The sequence below is a fragment of the Mycteria americana genome, chromosome 23 (genome assembly GCF_035582795.1).
Source record: "Mycteria americana isolate JAX WOST 10 ecotype Jacksonville Zoo and Gardens chromosome 23, USCA_MyAme_1.0, whole genome shotgun sequence".
In the NCBI taxonomy this organism is placed as follows: Eukaryota; Metazoa; Chordata; class Aves; order Ciconiiformes; family Ciconiidae; genus Mycteria; species Mycteria americana.
In genome coordinates this window covers 1-7,749 of record NC_134387.1, presented here as the reverse complement: position 1 = coordinate 7,749, position 7,749 = coordinate 1, and the positions used below count along the sequence as shown (strand labels likewise).

At 49.8% G+C, this 7,749-nt stretch overlaps 1 long non-coding RNA gene across 1 annotated transcript; it reads left to right on the top strand.

Moving 5' to 3' along the window:
* Positions 1 to 254: 254 nt before the first annotated feature.
* LOC142420136 (uncharacterized) lies at positions 255 to 6,937 on the top strand. Its single transcript, XR_012778708.1, has 3 exons — positions 255 to 334; positions 5,983 to 6,045; positions 6,916 to 6,937. It is a non-coding gene; the product is annotated as an uncharacterized LOC142420136 (long non-coding RNA).
* Positions 6,938 to 7,749: the final 812 nt, after the last annotated feature.

Genomic DNA, 7,749 nt, shown 5'->3' with positions numbered 1-7,749 from the left:
TTCCCCTTCTGTACCTCTACTCGCTTGCCTGTCCTCGCCTCACGGCTGGCCTCAGCCCTGCCTCAGCTGGGCCACGGCTGGAGCAGAGGCTGCACCTCCCAGCACCAACATGGCCACCCAGAGGCCCCCCGCCGCAGGACTACAGCTCCCGGCATGCCACGGGGCGCTCCTTCCTGCTGTCTGCCCCTGCGGGGACACTGTCCCCCGGCCGGTCCCGCCCCCGCAGGCCCCGGGGCCGCCTGCCCGGGGCTGCCCTGGCCCGTGCCCGGCCCAGGCCCCTGAGCTCTGGTGGAGCAGGGAGGAGGGGGAGCAAGGGACAGGGCAGCAGAGGGAGGTAGGGCAGGGCGGTAGGGTGGCCGGAGAGGGACAGGAGATGGACAGAGGGATGGGAGCAGGACAGAGGGGCAGGGAGAGCAGGGGGGAGCTGGGCAGGGAGTGGAGAAAGGAAAAGTACTGGTGAGGAGCGGGCAGAGGGATGGTGCGGGAAACAGATGGAGGGGAAGGAGGTCGGGGGGGTCAGGAAGAAAACTCATGCTAAGCAGCAGGACAGAGGGACAGAGAGAGAAGAAGAAGGGCAGGAAGGAGGCCAGAGGGACGGACCAATCCAGGCGGGGTGAGGGAGCGGGGCAGGGGGGCAGAGAGACAGAAAAAGCACCAGGGGAGCGGAGTGACAGAGCAATGGGACAGGGAGCAGGACAGAGGGACAGAGGGGAAAGGGTGAGAGGGAAAAGGGAGGGGAGAGAGACAGGGAGAGGCAGGGACAGAGAGTGGGAGAGCAAGAGAAGGACAGGAAGCAATGCGGAGAGACTGAGAAACAGAGGGATGTGGATCGGGACAAGAAGGCGGAGAAGGACAGAACAGCAATGGCCTCCAGGATGGAGATGGAGGAAGAGCAAAAGGGGATGGGGAGCAGGACAGAGGCCTAGAGAGAAGAGAGAAGGCACAGCCAGCTGAGCAGGGGATGAGGGGAACAGGAAAGAGGGGACAGGCTGCAGGACAGAGAGAAAAAATAAAGCCAGGAAGCAGGACACAGTGACAGGAAAAATAGAAGGAAAAGGGGCAGGAGAGAGCACTGTGGAGAAAGAAAAAACCAGCAAGGGGATATAGGAGAGACAGAGAAGAATTAGAAAATACAGACCGGGAGCTGGACAGAGAAAGAGAAAATAAAAAATAGTGATGGGCTAAAAACAGAGAGGGAGTAATTAAAAAACGGGAAGCCAGAGAGAGAGTGATGGGAAGAGACCAAACATTGCAATTATGGGCAACTGCCCACATTTCTTGAGCACTCCCCAGGAACTGCAGTACCAGGAGCCTCGAGGAATGTGCTGCCTAAAAACCCTCTGCCCTGGGCCCAATCCTGCAGCCTAATACTGGTGACAAGCATTACCTTGCAGACTGGCTGGGACTGAGGAAAAAAAGCCCAGCTGAGGGGTGGGGGAGGAATTGCCCAACTGTTTTTTTGTTTGTTTGCCTGTTGGTTTTGCTTTAAAAAAAAATACCATTTAATCTCTAAATACCACTTGCAAAGAAGAAGGAACCAGGCATACCAGCTTGGGTGCAATTAAAGCCTGAACCCGTTCAACAGCCTCACAAACAAACCATCGCTCACTCCCACAGCACACACTCCACTGCCTGCCTGCAAGTACAGGCAGCCACACTGTTTCTTGAGCGCTCCCCAGGAATGGCACCACCAGGCAGCTCAAAAAACATGCTGCCTGCAAAAACTTGAGCACAGCTTAATTGTGGGCAATTTTTCCTCTTTTTAGGCCTGCCGGTTGAAGAGTCATCTGTCAAGAGATGCCTCAGGACCATGTCGGCGCTGGTGGCGCTGTTTTTTGGATCCTGTGGCAGCAATGGGCAAAGGGACAGGCTATGGAATCCCCGTGCCAGGTACGTGTGCAGGGTGTCAGGGTCACCCCTACATGGTTTTTCCCAGCGGAGCCCCAGCCAGTGCTGGCCCCACGCTGCAGCCTCAGGGCAGAGGCTCAAGGAGCCAGGCATTTCTGTGGGCACTGCACCCTGCCAGGCCCCACCACTGGCTGTTGGCTGCCCTGAGCTTCTCCCCGTTGTGCCCCCAGCTCTGCTTTCTGCCAGCGCCGGGGGCACAGGAGAACGTCTGGCCTGTTCCTCCTGACCCACGTCGGCAGCTCCTACGTGGTGTCCAGTTCACACAGCTGATTTGGGGGCGGCAGGTCTCTCTTGTGGCACCCTGGGAATGGGGGCAAAGCAAACCAAATCCCTCCCTTCCAATCTTTGTCCCCAGGGAGACCCAGTGGAGACGTACCATGTGCTGGAGAGCATCCTGCAGGGAGGTGACAGCTGTTGGCAGAGCGGTGCTGAGACCCACCTGACAGCAAAGGTGCCCAGTAGCCGCAGAGGAGCCCAGGTGAAGTGGTTCTCTTGGAGGCCACCAAAGCAGCCTTCCTCTGCCCCTGATTTTTTGGTGAGATACAGAGCAGCGCAGAGGTGTTTCTCAGGCATCCAGGCCTGAGGAGGGTTTCCCAGTGCCCCCGTGAGACATCCTGCTCCCAGGAAGCAGCTCCCCATAGAGCAAAGGCCATATCCAGCCACCCGGCACTGGGCTCGGCTGCCCCGAGGGGTCTCCCAAGGAGGATGGGGTCATCTGCCTGGTGGCTCTGACACAGAAATGATGAGCTGAAGCCCCGTGGTCATGGCTGGCCAGTTACAAGGCTCTGAGTGCCTCAGGCTTCTCCCTGGGAGTGTTTAACGCAGGCACTTTTTCAGGGTGTGATGGATGATGTGAGGATAGCTGCTGGTGATGTCCTGGTGGCTCTGTCCCACTCCCCACTTCAAAGTTGTGATGTCTGAGATGAGAGGCCACCTGAAGGCCCTGGCAGACATCTCCAAGGAGTTTATGTTCAGTGTTTTGATATCTTAGGGCTAGCATGTGCTAGGGTTATGGGATGCTAGGGTTATTGGATGCCAGAGTTTACATGAGTTTGGATTAAAGCATGTGGTTGTTATGGACAGGATCTGGGTTTGTTGGCCCTGGGTTCCTGGGATTAGGTTATTTTTGCCTTATCTTGTGTTCTGGGTGGGGTTTTTTTGGAGAGTCCTTTTTTAGTTTGTTTGCTTTCTTAGGGTTAGGGTAGTGGCCTTTGGTTTTTGTATGATGTGTCTTCTGGTTATTTTTTTGTTGTTCTGGTAGTGTTGCATTTTCTGTCTTGTAACCAGCATTTGTGGTCTAATATGTGTGACCGGGCCAGGCAGTGTCAATTCTGTTGCGGTCCAACTCACTTCCACTGAGTCAGTAGGTAGGTGGTTAGGTGTGGAGGACTTGGAGTTTGTGGAGAATGACTGCCAGACAACTAACGGGCACTTCTGGGGTGTGTGTAATGACTGCCGGAGGACTAAGTGTACTTCTGAATTTGTGTGGACTCCCCACATTCATGGTCATTTCTGCTGCCTTGAGGAAGAGCCATAGGAAGACCCCAGCCACACAGAAGGACCAGGGTTTCCCCAAGGGTACATGGCTTTTTGGGTTTTGCTTTTGAGTAAGAAACCCGCAAAGAGGCTGCTATTGTTGTTTAGTGACGTTTTGTACAGTCCTGGACTGAGTATCGTGTGACTTGAAACATGGCTGAAAAAAGGGTAGAGGTTTGCCTGCCTGTTGTGAATGCTTGAGTTTCAAATGTCTGCTTGCGGTGGTGACTTCATACAGTCCTTACCTCCTATCCTGAGGCACGACATGTGCTTAGGGCGAGGTTCATGATCCACAACAGTGGATGAGAATCCGTATTTCAAATAGACTTCTTGATCGTTTTGAATTTTTTGGGGCCAACTTCTTCTCAGATTGGATTCGTTCATCCTTGATTTTGCCTCTTCACATGGCTGGCGAAGAGCTCATAGGAGGAGCAGGAGAAGGGTCAACACTACCGTTTCCATGTTGGTCAGTTGTGCTGGACTTACAGGGCTATCTTCCATCTGTGGTTTCTTTGCAGGAATCTCTTTTGAAGCCATTTGTCTGTTTAGTGAGGGGTAGTGGACTCAAGGGGAGACCTTTTGTTCCTCATTAGTGCCTCAGGGATTTACCTGTCATTTTTTGTTTGTTGTGTTTGCTTTTTATTTGCCGTGCTTAATTTAAAAGCTTATTGAAGCTCTTTCGATTTCCGTCATTAAAGGAAGTCTCTAGGATTACTACCCAGGAGTGAGCTGTCCAGAAAGGACTCTCCTTGTACGCTGCCGTCAGCCTTCAGTCTAGAGAAATATCTGGTAGTGGTGTATTTTAATGGTGATGTACTCAAATGCATTTTAAATATACAAGCTTTGCCCTTGTGCCTGATATGCCTGGGGGATGATGCTCAGCAGCTCATCAACATTATGTTCTGCTGTGCTTTACCCATTTGAAGTAATGCATCACCAGAAATGTCTTCCTTGGTACCTACACAGAGCAAGAACCTCCAGTAGCAAGGGCATGCTGACCCTTGGGCAGCTTCAAAGTGACAGATAAATGTCAATAAGTTAAAAAAACAGTCCCGTGGTAGCAGTGTGGACATCAAAGTCCACCTGACTCTCCACACTGACTCAGCATGTCACAAATTTATGTGGGTAAGGATGGGTGAAGTCAGTATAAGCAGGTGTTGTAACTGGCCAGGCCGTTTATCTAAAGAAACAAAAAAAAAAGTGACCTTTGCTTGGAGTTTTGTGCCTTTAGATGTCGGGGTGTATTGCCTTTTCCTTCCTTGCTCTGCGCACAGTGTAGTGAGAGGTGTTTCCATCTGGGGGAGGAAAGCCATCCAACAGCCATCGTCAACCTCAGGGCTTGATGGAGGCCTAAGTGCTTGGGACAGTTTTACTTGTGTGGTGCTTCTCATTCTGCTCCCAGGTTTTCCCATTAATGCTTGCTCTTTGCTTTATTTGCCTTTACAGTGTTTTGTAAATGTTCTCCATTCATAGCCGTGAGCACTGAACTATGTGTTCCTTGCTCTGAAAACTCATGAAGAGCTTTAGAGGTTTCCTTGGGAGCAGAGAAAATGGGTCCCTTGAGAGTAGAGAAGAGAATTTCATATGATATGATAAGCTCAATGCTTCCATGATAAGCATCTTGTAAGGATAAAAGTACCTGCTTTAACTTTTTGGGGTTTCTTCAGAAATGTTTAGCAATAGCTACTTAAATGATTGATTACTTCAACAGAAGAAGAGATCACTTTGCTTTCTGTGTCTGACTAAAAGAACTAACCTGAACATACAGAAAACTGATGTGAAGAGCCATTGTTTGTCATTATTGGGTACCACGTCTGACTTGTAGAGCTTCCCTGGGCATAGGGTGGTGTTTTGTACATGGCATTGTCCAGTCCTGTTTTTGAACTGAACATGTTACTCTTTCACAACTTTTTTCGTAGCATTTTCACTTGAACTAATGTTCACCAAACCAGTTTGTTCTTACGTAGCTTCTAGGCAGAGGTTGAATCTTTGCAGTCAGATTTTGCCTTGGCCTCTGTACGGTGCCTAGTAACCTTTTTTTTCCTGCATGATCTTTGTGCACAGGAGTTGTCTCTTACATTGAAATGGTCATCTCTGTAGGTAATGCTACACACATTTGTACAGATGCTGGACAGGCTAAAGCTGTAATGCCAATATGGAAGGGCAGCTTGATGCTGGGATCATGCTGTAGCTCTCACAGCCCAGGAGATTTGTGTTTGTTATTGTCATGTTAGAGGAATTTCCCAGGTTTGGTATCTAGTGTGAAAGCACAGGGATCCTCCAGTGTTTGAGGTCTGGTAAAATGATGGTCCATCTGAAAGTGGCTGCTGGAGGCTGGGAGTTTCAGTCCATGCTCACTAAATTGCCTGCAGGCAATTAGTGACCTGGGGGGGAGTAATGCAGTTCAGGCTCTGTTGGATCTGTGCAAGGGTTTAGAGCAGCTGCAGAACCTGGGCATTCAAGCCTGAGGTGTAAACCCTGAGTAAGAACAGAGGAGGGGGAAAAGGTCTGTTTGGTGTGTTTTTTCCCCCTCTCTAGGATGTGACATGCCTCTGTTTTGGAGAAAAGCAAGTGAAAGAGCAGAAGCTGGGACAGGACTAGGTAAGTGGGAGGAGTGGTAGAATATTATGGGCAAAAGTGGGTTTGGATTTTGATCTGCTCAGAAAGTTTCATACCAGCCTTGAAACTCGTTTATTAATGTGGGGATGATAATGAAGGGGGGGGGGGGGGGGGGGGGAGACAAAGAAGTGGAGGGAGCGAGGAAGAGCTCTGAGGATTTGCTCCCAGAGCTCCCAGAGCATTAATGTGTCAATCCTCTAGTGTCAGAAGGGGTGACTTGCCAGTGACACAGCTGTCACTCCTTGTCCCTGACTTTATAATTCCCTTGAAAGCCAGGGATACAGCCTTTCTCTTAAGAATATGTGTTAGAGGTACGAGTGCACAGGGGCAGCAATGTGAACAGTGGTGTCGTGGTTTAGCTTCAGACGGCAACTAAGCACCACACAGCTGCTCGCTCACCCTCCCCACCCCGGTGGGATGGGGGAGAGAATCGGAAGGGCAAAAGTAAGAAAACTTGTGGGTTGAGATAAGAACAGTTTAATAATTGAACAAAAAAATTGTAATGAAAAGGAAAACAATAAGAGACAGAGAGAGGAACAAAACCCAGGGAAAAAAACATGTAATGCAACTGCTCACCACCTGCTGACTGATACCCAGCCAGTCCCCGAGCAGTGACTGCTGCCCCCCAGGCAACTCCCCGCAGTTTGTATACTGAGCGTGACGTCATACGGTATGGAATATACCTTTGGCCAGTTTGGATCAACTATCTTAGCTGTGCCCTCTCCCAGCTGCTTGTGCACCTGGCAGAGCATGGGAAGCTGAAAAGTCCTTGACTAGTGTATACACTACTTGGCAACAACTCCAACGTCAGTGTGTTATCAACTTTCTTCTCATCCTAAATCCAAAACACAGCACTGTACCAGCTACTAGGAAGAAAATTAACTCTATCCCAGCTGAAACCAGGACACTGGCCAAGTCAGCATCTTGTACGTGTTACGCAGATTGTGTTTCTTGACTGCTAGCAAGGAAAGGAGTGTGGTAGTGTAGTCTAACAGTGTAGTCTAACAGGAGCTGTTGGAAGGCCAAGGCTTACGTAAAGCTGATAAGGGAGATTCAGGCTGGAAAGTGGCACGTCTAAACAAGAATTACTGTCCTTGGGAGAAAAACACATCCTGGAGAAATATGTAAGCTAATTAAGATGTTTTGGGAACCATCTGAAACAACTAGTAGAAGTGTGATAAGAGGCACCCTCACGCAAACTATCCTCATTATAATACTAAAAGTCACACCCCTCGAGCTGGAGACCCTGGCCCAAGCAGAGACCCCTCACCTTTGAGCGTGTGCAGAATATTAAAGCTCGGCATAAGACGCATCAGGGAAGATAGGCGGTAGCAGCATAGTTCTGTTTATTTCTACACGCTCTTCTGTTCTGTTCTGTTCTGAGTAACGAAGGGAGACGTGCCTCGTTCTGGTTTGTGTAGAAACGCTGGGTTTTTCGGTACCGATATGGGTGCTGCTGCTTCCCAGGAGGCACCCCTTTCCTCTGCTCTAGGATGCATCCTGAAGAATTGGAATAAATTTGGAGGGTAAGCTAAAATGATATTTTAATCAATGATGGCCACAATATCAATTGGAAGATGGTGAAAAATGGCCTGAGAATGGATCCTTGAAATACAAGACTAGATTGCAATTAATGTTGTTTTGTCAGGGAACTGAAAAACGGGATGAAATACAATATGTGGATAT